Raw genomic sequence first — 14,908 nt, 5'->3', positions numbered from 1 at the left:
TTTAACAGACATTGGTTCATCTACCTATTTACATCTTACTAATACAAAAGCTTAAGAACAGTTAAGCAGTTTTAAGAGGAGAGCACTCCTTCTGCACAGGAAAAGTCATTTCTGATGTACTGTATAGAAATTCAGGCGTACACTAATATGACCAGAAATTGGCATCTGAGTATCTGATTTCTAGGGGGATTGAAGAAGTTCAAGTAGGTAGCAGCATCAGCATGTGTAGGCTCCACAGCTGAAACATTGTGTTTCTTTTCTTCTCTTTTCAGCATGGAATAAACTTTTGCCAGTTCTTTTGTAGTGGGATTATACCATCTTCATTGAAAAATCTAGGAAAATTTACAAAAAAGACAGTATCTGAAATTGCACTTTTACTTTTTTGAAACATGTTTGTGGTACATATTATCACATGATAGAATAAATGTATCATTGCCACTCTATCAACAAAGGTACTAATTAGAATTAAATACCACTTTTTCGCATTAATGATAGATGTAGAATTCATTATGGTGTGCTAACTGGAGTGTGCAGCTGATGGATTATCAGTAGTATTCTTCTTCCTATTACCTGCATGAAAGAGACTTTATTGAAAAAAAGGGTATACAAACTTGTTCTTTGCATTAAACAGGCATTAAACAGGCAAATATTAAATTGATTCTGTCTTCTTTTTGTAGTAATAAATATCGTATAATAGTTGTTATTGAAAAATTGCAATTAGAAAAAGAAAGCCACAACAGGAGCTAATATTTAAAAATGATCAACTCAAAACATTCATTGAGGAACAAAATGGCTATCCCTTTCGGCAGTGCAAGGTCACATCTGGTGAATCCTAGAGGTCCCCCACTATTGCACACCAAGGAAACCTTGTTCAACTTAAGTCCACTCAAGCCTAGCACTAACAGTTCTTGGACTATGTTTTGCCACCCCTCAGGGAAACAAACTGAGAGTCATCTGCTAACGAGGTCACGACTCAAATGGATGATGCTTCAACTCCTGTTCCACATGAATTCCTTCACTGGAAGAGCAGCTTGTTTTGTTTGTTCTACTTAATAAGGCTTTTCAAAAACCTTTTGTTTTTTTCTGAAGCACTACATGTTCAAAGGAAAATATCAAATACAGTATTATTTTTATTTTCTTAGCTAAAAATGAAATTAAGAGAATCAATTATTGTTTAAGGAGAAATCACAAGGCAATGCATCCCTTCTTAGAGCAGTCTGAGATGAAAATATGAAATCTAATATTTGGACCGAAGTCATTAGGAACAATTTAAGTAATGCCTCCTTACTTTAGCAGCTATGTCTGGACAATTTAGGCCAAATCACCCTACCTCCTTTGTTTCATTCCAACACACAATTGAACTTTTTTAATGGGGTTACAATCCATATCGACAGAATGTGGTGAAAATATTTATCCTCTGCAGACTATCAAATTACTGTTTGCTTTAGGTATTGACACCAGGGTGACACTAACTGTTAATCTCCTCAAGGATATACTGTATATAAGTGCTTGCTAGATAGAACAGGCAGAAACTGAACCACTGAGTAATAGTGCATATTGATAGCACTCATCTTCATAGTAATCGTGTTCCAGGTGTTTTTTCACTGTATGAAATGCCATTTAGTTTAAGGAAGGATATACAGTACAGTATGTTTCAGGGTTTAAAATGTAGGTTTGACTTGAAACTAAAAAATATGTTTTTAAATTTAAAACAAAAACCAAAACTTTTTTAAAAGAAGGTGTAGTTATAGTTTATATAATTTTTGATGTAAAGTATATTTATTGATTTGCATTCTCATGAACTGTACAGTCAATAGGTGAAGAGAATTCGCTGTTAATGATGTTGGAATGAAGACAACTTTAGATCGCTGAAAGTCAGTGACTTGTAATACCTGCCTCTTCTCATTATATTATTAAAAGGAACCAAAGTTAACAAAAAAGAAAAACTTTAGAATAAGTAGACCATAGGCCTGTAATTGTCTTCTCAAATCCCTTATATACATGTTCTAAAGCTTATCTAGAATACCTTAATTACTTTGTAGTTTTAATCTAAGGCATGTTAATATAGAGGCTAAAATGATTTTTTACGTGGAAAAGAATTACAGTAGGTTAGCCATTTTATTAAGCCAGTTTAAAAGTAGAATCACCTTAATCCCTTAGGAAGCATTGTATTAAAAATTAATTAATAATAACAAAATAACTTTTTATTGCAGTACAAAAACAGAAGGCATAAAGTGCACAATTCTATCCTTTAAGTCTCGGTTTTTGCATAAACAAAATGGAACTTCCCGCATTGGACTGGTAAGATTTCCATCTTGCGTATCCTGTGTATTCAGGATAGGCTCTGTTTTGCTATGAGATTCACCAGGAATAAATAGCTTTCTTAATAATGAAAATTAGAACTTTACACAAAAACTACATTACTATTTGATCACACATGGATAGTTCATGACAAATATTTGAAAAAACAAGGATGTTCAATTTACAATGTAGTTTTGAAGTAGTGTGACTTTTGTTTTCAAAAATCAAATTAGACTCCCTGAAGCTTTTATGCAATATCTTTAAAAACAAGAACTGTAGCATTTCACAAGTTAATTCTTGGAGGAACAACTTCTCTCAGTATTAACTTAAGTAAGGAGTTGAGTGACAGAAGACAAGACATTCCAGATCAAATGATTTTTAAAGTATTGATGAAGGGATTACTTTTTCAAGGCTAATTTTGAACATGTTTTAAACACTGGTTAAGAGTTACCTCAATGATCTAATTGGGTTGTGACATTGATAAGGTCACCATTCTGCACCAGAACGAAATTGCATTAGGCGATCTAATTTCTTTGTGTTTGTAGAAATTTTAAAAACAAAGACTTGAAACTATGGTAGGAAATTAAAGGTAATTAAATTCAGTTCCCTTTGTCAGATCTTACAATTAAATGCTAGTTTTATGTTTTTTTTATAAATAACCATTGACCCCACTAAAGAAGAATGTGTATGCTTTGGTTTCCACTGTTAACATATATTCTAAAACTGGCATGTTTTTGTAGCTAATATGATAATTAAATGCTAGTAATCTTGAAAGAGCTATACAACAAAAGAATGGTGGTTGTCAAATTTAATGGGCTAAAGTTTCCAGTGAAGTCTAAAACTCATACAAAATATCATACAAAATTATTTGAAATTAAGGGTAGTGTGAACATACCATACAGCATTTTCAAGATAGCACCTTCCTTTTCAGTCAAGTGACTAATCAAAATTAATTTGTGCAAGTATTCATTACCTAAAATAATGTTTTATTGTAAATAACTGATTAATTTAAGTATAAACTAAAATTTAAGACAGGGTAATAAATATAATTGAAGCCATCTATCCCATAGGCAATCAGAAAACTGCAGGTGCTGTCTTGCAGCTGGACAGCAAGTTCATTTTTGAGACGTTCAGAATCAAAAACCGTTTCTGAATTAAACTTCATGCAAAAGTCAAGTATTTATACAGAGATATTTTATATATATAAGAATACCAGTTATGTTTTTGCTAAAGGATTTATAGCTTGTGAAGAGTCAGGCTTTGACATTGCTGACATTGCTGGAGACAGCAGCCTTGTGTTTATCTACAGGCTAGACATAGCATGAACAGGCACATCACTACACTAGAATGCCCTTACCCTGACCCATAGAAAACACCCTCTACCAGAATAAAGTCTTTATTCTTACAGCACTGCTCCTACACAAATGCAACAATGCCACACAAGTTGAAAATAAAAACCGTTATTCATGACTAGCTTACGGGAATCTAAACAGGCAAAAATAAATAAATTAAAATTATAAAGTAAAACTGCTTACTTGCTACTTGAAGAATAACTAGTGGTATGACATTCACATTGTTGTTTTTTGACAACAAATATGAGTCATGTTCTCTAGACACCAACATCAGGGGATCAATTTCAAACAAGTTTCAAGCTAGGGATGAAATATATACTAAAAGAATACCTTACTTTTGGAGAAATGCAACGGTAAATAATTTAAAAGTGTCACTATGCATGACATTTGATTAAAAATATAGTACTAACGGACAACCTCTAAAGCTGTTTCGCCCACTAATAAATTTATTTGACTTTTCTAGCTAAATACACATTCTTTTAGTCTGGACTCAATCCAGACTGTAAAGAAACAATATCATTGCCTGTTTTATTTATTATCTTCTATGAAAATAATATTTTATATATTTAATTAACAAAAACTGTGTAACAATAAGTGTACAACTCTATAACATTTAAAGAATATCTGAAAGCTATTGAAATTATCTTTGTAGAACTGCTACAAACTGCTACGTTATCAAACTGTCACGGTCAACATCCTCTCCTGCAGAGGGCACTCCAACCTCCTTACCTGCATCATTTCCTGGTGTGCCTTGTTTTAGTTTCCCTATTTAAGTTTACTCCTTCCTGCCTTCAGGGCTCAACTTTGGTACAAGGTAGCTTGATGGGCCCCCTAGTACCAGGTCACAACATGTCCGTGGCCTGAGGGCACAGGCCTGTTAATGCTCCCCGACCCACTGAGCCCGGGGCTTAAAAAAGAGCCCCGTATTTCCTGGATTCTTGTCGTCTCATGTCTGTTCCTGTTTGTCTCCTGATGGATCTCCCTGCAGCGGACTTATGGACTGCTTCTTGACTTCCCTTTAGACTTCCTAGGATATCTTTGCCTATGGATTTTCCCGGCACTTCTGCACAAACCTCCAACCTTCACTGTGAGCACCAATAAACCCCGTGTGTCTTTCCTGAACCCTGTCTATGGTCTTTTTTCCATAACAACAGCCGCGTTGCATAGGGTCTAAACTCCACACTCCATGGGTGACCTACCCGGATTCCGTGACACAAATATCTTCATGACCTTGTTAAGGGATGAGTTCTTGCTCTCAGCAATGTACAATACACTTCATTTAGCAAATATTGAGAATATTTAATAGATCTGATGTACAGTACAGCGCCTTGCAAATGTATTCACTCCTTACCAAGGATGTTCTATTTTATTAAAATTTATTTTAAGCTTACACATTTTTTTAAATGAAAATTGTATTCAAAATGTGAATGATCAAACTGAACACCTTTTCGGTGAAAGAAGTTATGCAAAAACTGCAAAGAAAAATTAAACACTTAAAATACATTATGTATTCACCCCCTGAGTCTGGGAGGAAGAACCTTTGGTCACATATATTAAGTAAGGGATTTGGATCAGTCTCTACTATCTTTGAAATAATGGAAGGGCATGCTTTTAGCCCATTCTTCTTTGCTATTCGCACAGGCTCTGTTATCTTGGGAACAATGGTTGAGAGATAGCCATTTTTAAGTCATGTTAAAGATATTCTGCGTTATTCAAGTCAAGACATTCTGTAGACTGGGCCACTAAAGGCAATTCACTAATCTCTGGAAAGCCACTTTTGTGTAGCTCTGGTCTTGTGAATGGGATCAATGTTTTGCTGAAAGGTATTTAGCAGATTGAAGTAGGTTTTTCTCTAAGATTTATATTTACTTTGCTTTGTCCATTTCCCACTCAGTCTTGACATACTTTCTGGTCCCTGTTGATGGGAAACAGCCACAAAATATAACGCTTCCACCATCATGCTGAACTGTAAGGATAGTGATGACTGGGTGATCTGCTGTTCTGGGTTTGCATCAGACATAGCTCTTTGAATTTAGAATGAAAAGATCCAATTTCATCTTGTCTGACCACAAAGCCTTTTGCTACATGTTCGTAGTATCATTTAAGTGCATTGTTACAACATTACGTAATTTCAGAGGGGAGTGATCGTCAGCACCATCTGATACTGTGCTTTGAAGACCTTGTATCTCCTTCATTCTACAAGCTGTCAGTCATATTAGTCACCACAAGGTTCTAATAATGTCTTTTAGTATCACTTATGTGCTACAGTATCTTCAAAAAACCCTGTGTGGTATTTAGATGTTTCTTTTCAGTACGTTATAAGTCCCCTTTATACAGTGACTGGGTTTTGTTGACCTATGGACATTTTCTCTAATCTCAGCCACTGAACTCTTAACTCTTTCAATGTTTCTGTTGGCCTCACAGTGGTATCTCTAAACAGTTTACTCTTAGCACTGTTTGAGGGGACACTTGATCTAGGTAGTGTCTGGGAGGTATAATACAATTTCCACTTCTTATATCCATCGCTGTGCACAAAGTGATATTCAGTATCTTTGAAATGTTTTATATCCTTCTCCTCAATTATGCCCTTTTACATCTTTAACTGTTCTTTTCTGCAGCTACATTGCTTTGATAGCCCCCTGACTTTCCCGGCTAAATCTTGAAGATCTGGAAGTCTTGAAATTTAATTTACACTAAGGGACTTTACAGAGACATGTTTAATTATTGTAAAAATCAGTAATATTTTAAATATAGTGAAACTGAGAAATAGTGAAACACACTTGTGAAGTAAAAAAAATTCCTTCACAATAATGTTTAGCAATAATAGCCAGCAGCCACATCGCCCTTTAACTGAAAACTGACAACCCACCGAACCTACGCAGATGTGAGCCTGGTCAGTACCTGAATGGGAGACTACCTAGGCAAAACTAAGGTTTCTGCTGGAAGAGGTGTCAGTGGGGCCAGCAGGGGACACTATACTATAAAAAGGTGGCTTCCTTTGGATGAGACGTAAAACCAAGGTCCTGAAATCCCAGGGGTGTTTCTCGAAAAGAATAATGATGTTACCCTGCGATCCTGGCCAAATTTCCAATTGGACTTTACCAATCATGACCTCCTAATAATCCCCATCTATGAATTGGCTTAATCAGTCTGTTCTCCTCCCCACTGATAGCTGATTTGTGGTGAGCAGGTGCTGTCGCATCATTCAGGTGGGTGCTGCGCATTGGTGGACATTACCTTCTTTCAATAAAATAAAGTGTTCAGTAGGAGTGTAGTTTTGAAAAAAATATTAACTTAGAAAATGTATATACATAATGTATAATTCAATAAAATGGGACATAATTGGTAGAGATGTACTGTATACTTTTGCAAGATACTGTACATCACTGAATTTTAATGATAGTACAGACAGGTGGAAGTCAGTTAACCCATCTTCTGTGTTTCATTGCTAGAAATGTAATAATCCAAGAATCCCATTCAATTATTTTTTATATGGCTTGGAAGTTATTGTACCCATAAAATAAACTTTTCCTTTGATTGATTCTGTAAAGTTTTGTCAAACTCTGTAAGCTAAAAAATATTGGTGTGTTCATTATAAAAATTAAAATAAAAACATAAAGACAACAAGTAATTAAATATAAACCAAATCTCAATGACTAATTGTTTTGTGCTCCTTGTAAATATTTCACACAGATTAAATTAATATCTATAATAAATATTCATAATATATTCTTCACTCATTGAAGACATATTTGGAATAATTAAGAACTGCTGTCACCTACACTTGCAGGAGGTAATGGATTTTCATCATAAAACTAAACATGATTCAACATATTTCAACCCATATCTGAACAGTGATCATTAGTATAGAGTTACCAAAAATGACTGCTTGATTGGAACATTAAGAATAGTGAAAGACAATATATTACAAAAAATGAGAACCACCTGTAAGTCTTACAAAAAGAAGAATATGTGGTGACTAAAATATATCGTAAACTTGCTACCATAGTTCAGCTACTATACTGTTTAAAGAAAGGCAGAAAAAATGTTTTAAATCTATTAAGTAGTTTAGAACCCTATTTTTTGTTTGATTTATCCCCACTCCACACCTCCACCCTTAAGCAGTGTGACTGTGGATTTACTTCAAATTATAGAGAAACACACCTGTGCAGTTTTACAATAATGTTTATGAGACTTCTACAAAAATTCATACAGCTTACAGTATAGTCTCAGAAATCACTGAATCACTCTATCTTTGAACTTTAGAACCTACAATGTGCTCATAACTGAAAAACAAACTCTTATCCTGATAATTTCCGCAATATCTTTAAACATAGAGTAGATATCATCAGGGATAATCCAAGGCAAATGCATGCATTATGCACTTCTCTCGGCCTGTAATGGTTTAGTGAAATTCCACTAAGAGTATTACATTTCTTGGACTGATTTGCAATGCATATTTAAAAAGTGTTCATTGCTTTGATTAAAGACATCTACAGAAAAACACCACCACCAGAATTTCTAATTTAACTTTATATTCTAAGTAATGAATCATATGTTCTCTATCCTCTGTAATAGATTTTATGCATTGAAGAGTGATTACCTGTTATCTCCCCTTCTATGGTTTAATCACTGGGAAATTCTGCTTGTTGCAGAGCAGAAAAATTGAAAGATAGAATGATTTATTAGGTTCCCACTGGTAAAGAAAAGATACTAAAATGTAATGGCTGCTGCTGGAATATGATATTGATCCCAAACTCCAAGAAGAACACATAATTCATGAGAGCCACAACGTGACTTAATGATGAAGGGATTGGACCCATGAGAGTTATTAATATAGAATTCCTCTGGCATGCGTGAGATGTCCTGTTTATGCAACGTTTAGGAAAAACAGGAGTTTCAAGTCTTGTTTTTAGATTAAATTTAAATGAGCAGTATTATGTGGAAAGTGTAAAACCACTTTAAAATCCCTTTGATGGCACTGCCTGAGGAACCATGCTGCTTTCCCCATGGAATTAAAAACTGAAACTGAACTACTCTTAACTATTAAAATGTTGATGTAACTATCATGATAAATTATGAATTTGTGGGCAGAATCAGGTTACTGAGCCATTTCCGGAGTATCATGTAAGCTAACTGTATAAATGTAGTAGTTGAAACGCGAAGCAGGGATCATGTGATACAATATTTACACAACACGCCTCACATATGGTATGAATTGGACAGCAGCTGCTTTCAATCATAAAGCTGGAGTGAAAGATATACTTTTAAATGAATTTTAAATGAAGAGGGAGGGACATAAATCAGCAAGCATTACTACTACCTTACAGGTTTCATTCCTTAAAGTATTACATCGGATGAAATCAGAGTTGTATTGGGAGTCTTGCTATTGTATTCATGTGCACATATATATGCAAAGCTTCAACCCTTCTACAGTAAAGTTTAGAATATGATCAGATGAACAATATACAGTATACTTTATATTGTTTTGCTCAGAGAAGTCAAGTTTCCTCTCATTCAGGATGTACCAAAGTATGAGGAGATATACAGTACTTTAGCAGAGATTGTATTGTGAGTTAAACTTGTAATATGCAAAAACATGTCTTACTGAAAAATAAAAGTATTTTTACAAGCCTTTTTTATTTCCAGCTGACCTTCATTTTTTATACTGTTTGGAGTGGTGAGCTTCAGTGAATTGTCTTAGAAGGTAGTTTTAATGGAACAGAAATAATTTATATAACTCAACTTACTGTATTTAACTTTATTATATCATATGTCAAAATCAAAGGTCAAATCTCAGAAACAAAAGGAAATGAGTTTAATTTAATTGTCTGTTCACAGTTCACCATTGGCCTCTGATTGACTGAACTGTAAATGTGAAAAAAAAATGTATTTAAATGATCTTCTAGAAGTTGTTCTAAAGACAACCTTTAATAGAACACATAGAAAATACTTTTCTTCAAGATAAAATTACATTTAATTTGACTTTCTTCTTGAAAATGTTTTATTTTCCATAGGAAACATTTTTAAAGTTTTTGCAAACTTGTTTTACAGGCAAGGCAATGCAATTCCAAGTAGCTGAGCTATGTGCTGCCTGATAAATGCAAAATACTGAGAAATGATTAAAGTTCCGTTAAAACATTAATTGATTTAATGATCCCACCGAATCATTACTTCAAATAAGCTTCAAGTACTGTAATTGGCAAGGTGGCAATAATTTTCAATAATGCTTCGTCGAACATCCCTTTGTGTAAGCAAGTACACTCTGGCTTAGAAGACAGCTCAGATCTCATCTTAACCACTTCAATTGTGAATGTAAAAATGAACCTGAAGGAAAGTCTTCAGACCAATGAACTGTTTAGAGAACAGGAAATAAACTTACCAATGGTTTGTATAGCAAGGTATCGTAGGCATGCTTCCACTTGGTGTACCTGTGTATGTCATTGTGTTGAAAAGCTAAGTAGGGCTAGCATCTGTGTATTTAATTGAAGTCATGCTGAACTTGTTGTAGAAAAACTTGTTTTTAGACTGCTTCCAGTGTTTTTCATCCAGCTCCTGATAATGCTAGTTTATAAACTACATGGGTTAAGGGTATATATGCTCCCTCAGAGTATATTATTATGGCTCAAAACTTATGTAAATGTTGGTAAGCTACAACAATATATAATGATAATCTATGGTATTCCTTTTCAGATGCTTTGTAGAAACCTTAAATGTATGTCTCCATTAGACCATCAAATCTTTAGTCTTTTGGTCAGCTGTACAGCACACAGATGACTAAGGATGAGCATTTTATAAGACTCTGCTCTACTAGTCTTGTGAAAACAGAATGCTTTTAGATGCTGAAGTATTTGGCATATGAAGTATGAAGTATTTCCTTTCTATTCTAAAATCCCATGCTTGTGTAATTTTGTTTTGTTGCTTTTGGAGATGAATAAAGCAAACAACAAATACATATAAACTTTTAATCATATTTTGCCACTTTATTGTTAGTGGATGCATCCAGGTTTATTGAGTATCTCATATTTTAAACAGCACAGCACATTCCATACATTTCTAAAAGAGCATATAACATTTTACAGTTTTCATTGAGCAAAATCATGACTTATGTAAATCTATTTAAAAATGGAATTATGTATCTTTTAAGTCTTTGATATTTAAAGAAGAAAATTTACATTTTGGATTTATTTTATTTAGCGTTAAAGACATCTGTGGTTAAAAAAATCATGACTTCTGACCTCAATCTATTGGGTTACATTTTTTTTAAATAGATTGGTAATCCTTTGTCGATTTGCAGTATTTAAAATTTATCTAGGAAGGAGTTATGAAACATGAACTTCCAAGTTGTGATAAGTGTATTACTTAAAAATAACTTTGGAATTACTAAGGTGAATTTTATAACTGAAAAAAGTTATGATATAACTAACATATATATGATATATATGAACTGTCAATCAACCAGTAATAAAAACTCAACTTTAATAAAAAGTTAAATTGGGTGTTCTAGAAACATTTCTACGTCTTCTATAGTAAAACATAGTATCACTACTATGTCACTTTGCTTAGTATAAATCAATCAACCAATTCAATCAATCAGTCAATCAATTCCGGACAACTGGAAATATGTATGACCCTAAACAAATTCTGGAAAAATTATTCACCTTATACAGTACCACCAGGAAAAACAATAACAATGGTAAAAGAGCAATTGATGGATGTCCTGTACAAAGGATTTTTGTTGTTTTTACTACTTTAATACAACTACATAGAACAATAAATAAGTGGAATTTGAGTTGCAGTCATAACTATATTAGAACCTTTTTGGTCTACACCACACAACATATCAATACAGTCTTCTTCTTCTTCTTCACATTTTCCCACTTATGTGGGGTCTGCTTTTTTGCACTGATTTTTCCACTTCGTATGGTCTGCGGCGTCTCGGCAGGTGACTTACAGTCAGATACTGAAACCCTGCAGACCTTCAAATGAGTAGGAATAATACTACTTAATTACGGTATTTGAAATTTGAAACTATTTGTTTTCACTTGTTAATATGTTTTTGAATGTGGTGGCTGGAAAATGTGCTGAAAGTGCATTGCACTGATGTTATATACTGTAGCTGTCATGGTCCTCTGGTATCTCTGTTACTCCTCATACAGCTGTGCTCTCCCATTCACACTAAATGCCGGCACTTCATGATTTACAAATTAGACGCCGTATGTATCTAGAAAAATCAGCTTCAGCAGCACTGCAAGGCAGTTTTTATTGTTTTTTTCTTTAAATGCAATTCCCTTTCATTTCAGTTTTTGTCTTTTGATCTTGAAACTGTGTTTATTTTGTTCATTGTTAAAGCAATGAACACTTTATAATGAAAAACAAATTACTGTATATTTTAGCACATCATATGTGGAGGACGATATAGTGTAGTGGCTAAGCCTTTGAACTAGTAAGCTGTGTGTTCAAGACCAATTGATGAATGTCCTGCTGAAGAAACTAGTGTTGTACCTTTGAATGAGATACTTTATCCCAGTTGCTCAATTCCACCCAGATGTATAAATAGTGTTGCTGGGGAAGGGAGGTATTCCCTGTGATGGACTGGCACATCATCTAGAGGTAGAGTCACATCCTCACTCCTACTAGCTGGTTGCTAGTATTTGTACTAGCAACCAGCATAATTCTGTGCTGATAAGCAGGTGCAACTTTATTCTGATTTTACCTTTTACCTCACTTTTAATTGAATATTAATATTAATTTAACTTATATGCTTGTTGCTTTTTATCTAAAGCAACAAACATTTGTACAGTACCTATCTAAACTGGGGGTCGTTTTAATAAAACAACGTGACTGTGCAACACAGGGGATATGAACCTCAAGTGTTACTGTTATGGTATACATCTAGAAAATAACTGAAAAATGATTTTTTTAAAAGACTGCTAAATCACTTTAGTATAAGGATAATTTGCAAAGTTTGATTTGTATTAGGTAAGTGTAAGTGATTTGTATTAGGAAAGTTACTTCCACACTGGTAAAAAAGATCTGGTACTGTATTTAGGCAGCTGTTGTTGTCCAGACACTTTGATTGCAGCACAGAAATATTAACCTCAAAGATGGGGGATGCTGCAGTTTGACAGCATGAAATCAGTCATGACCTTTTCTTGGAACTGTTCCTCCTAAATATCCTGTTTTGCTATACCTATTTGTCACTACCACTGGGAAACCTACATAAAGTGATCCTGTGGGATTATCTCAGAGATAACTCGTTCCAAAACCAGTGATCTGGGAAAACTGTTGTAGGATGGAAGATTTGCAGGTTACATCAGCATTAGTTGAATTTAAGGACCTATTATTAAGAAGGTCAGTATTAATGACATAGACTTGGCAAAGCCATGGAGTGATATTAATAAAAGTGGTAATCTCATTTTTATATACTGTATAAAAAAACAAAAAAGCATCAACTGAGTAGAGACCAGACCTTCATAATCCCAGAGAGTGCATTCTAATTTATACTCATATTTAGACCTAACCATGAACTAATGCAATGCTATATCTGTTAGAAAATATTGTGCATTGAGTTTAGCTTTTCATCAAACGTTAGACACAGGAGCTACCATATAAGATCTGTATATTATATGTGGGTTATTTTTAAAATAGCTTAAGTAAAATATTTTATGACATAATACAGTAAGTAAGAAAAATAGTAAATTTCTAAATTGTTGCCTCCTGTAAACGTCCAGAAGAAACATAAAATTCAGAACAAAAGATATCTGACAAAAAAATCAACTCTTCCCTGCATTTCCTAATGTAAATCAAAAGGAAATTGTACAAGACATGCAATACACAAGACAATAGAAATTAAACTGTAGTATCTGAAACCTTCTCATACAGTATCATAGAACTAATAGCAAACAAAACAAATATCAAAAGGAATGTATTTGTATGGAGATCTAACAAATGTATGGATGAAACCGTTAGTTTAAAAAAGAGACATACAGAAAAATATACTAATGCTGTAATGAATATCACAAGGGGAACAAAATAGCTTGGCAATAAAAGGTTATGGTTAAGCCAGGAGTCTTCTCTGAAGGCATAATCATCTTGAAATGGAAAAGTGCATTAGAGCTGACCACATTGGGAATTCAATTAAGCTAAGGACAGAGGCCTGTCACTTACTGCCTGTCATGAAACTGTACAGTAAACTGTATATGCTCTTGGAACCTTTTGCATATTTACTTTAGTACAATGCAAAGAGGCTATTTGATTTTACGTTCAGGAGCAAGAATAGTTTCCTCTGAGAATTAACAGCACGTGTTTTGTGGGTGTTTTGGTTTATTATAAACTTCAGAGATTCCAGAAAGCCAAAAATGTGTTTTGCATGGCAGTACTAGTAGTACTAATAGTACTGTAATATATTTTAGTTTTACAGAGGAGAATGTTCATATTTGCATTTTTTTTTTAATTCAACAGATTCTTCACTTCAGATGTTCGGTGTGCATCAGTGTGCTTCTCTGATTTATAATGAGTAGATAAATCTGAGTTTGTCCAAAAAAGCTGCCAATGCCTTTATTTTTAATGCCTCTTTAAAATGCTTCCCAATTCTCCTCAAACTAACAAAGGTTTTTATTATTAAATCTAAAGAATTTTACTTGCTTGTTTGTTCATTTAATGTATGATTTTTCTTTTGTTCCAGGCAGACTATAGATTCTCTCCTAATCAAATACCTTTTGTGTCATTGATCACTACTACAAATAAATGAATGTCAGCTAGTTTGATTTAATGTTTTCAATTAGGGCTTAAGGTTTGTCATGGCATCTGTTCCTACATTTAATTTAACTTTCTGTTTCAGTGCTTCAGGAGGCAGATGACAGATTATAAGTCTAATATTTTTTATTAACACAATTAAATTATTATATTCTACTGGTTTGCAAATAATATTGGAACATTTTAAAGTATAGACATTGCTTTGTCTATACATTGTTTTAAACTGAAGGCTGCATTGCAAACGTTCTTATTAAATAAACTGCAGTTTTCATCTTGTGTTTTGCATTCATCCATAATTAATTTTTGGTGACTGCAATCCTGGGTCACCAATTATTGTTGATTCTTAAATTACTATGCTGTACATGTAGTTGGGTAACTTACTTACGGGAGATGATCTTTGCTAGATCAGACATTAGAATCTTTCAAGTTACAGTTTTCAGTAAGGCAGGAATTAGGTTTAAGTACAGTAAATACAATCACTTCCAAGCATTCCTGGT

The sequence above is a fragment of the Lepisosteus oculatus genome, chromosome 1 (genome assembly GCF_040954835.1).
Source record: "Lepisosteus oculatus isolate fLepOcu1 chromosome 1, fLepOcu1.hap2, whole genome shotgun sequence".
NCBI classification, from domain to species: Eukaryota; Metazoa; Chordata; class Actinopteri; order Semionotiformes; family Lepisosteidae; genus Lepisosteus; species Lepisosteus oculatus.
The sequence above is the reverse complement of the archived record's forward strand: the minus strand, read 5'-3'. Positions refer to the sequence as shown.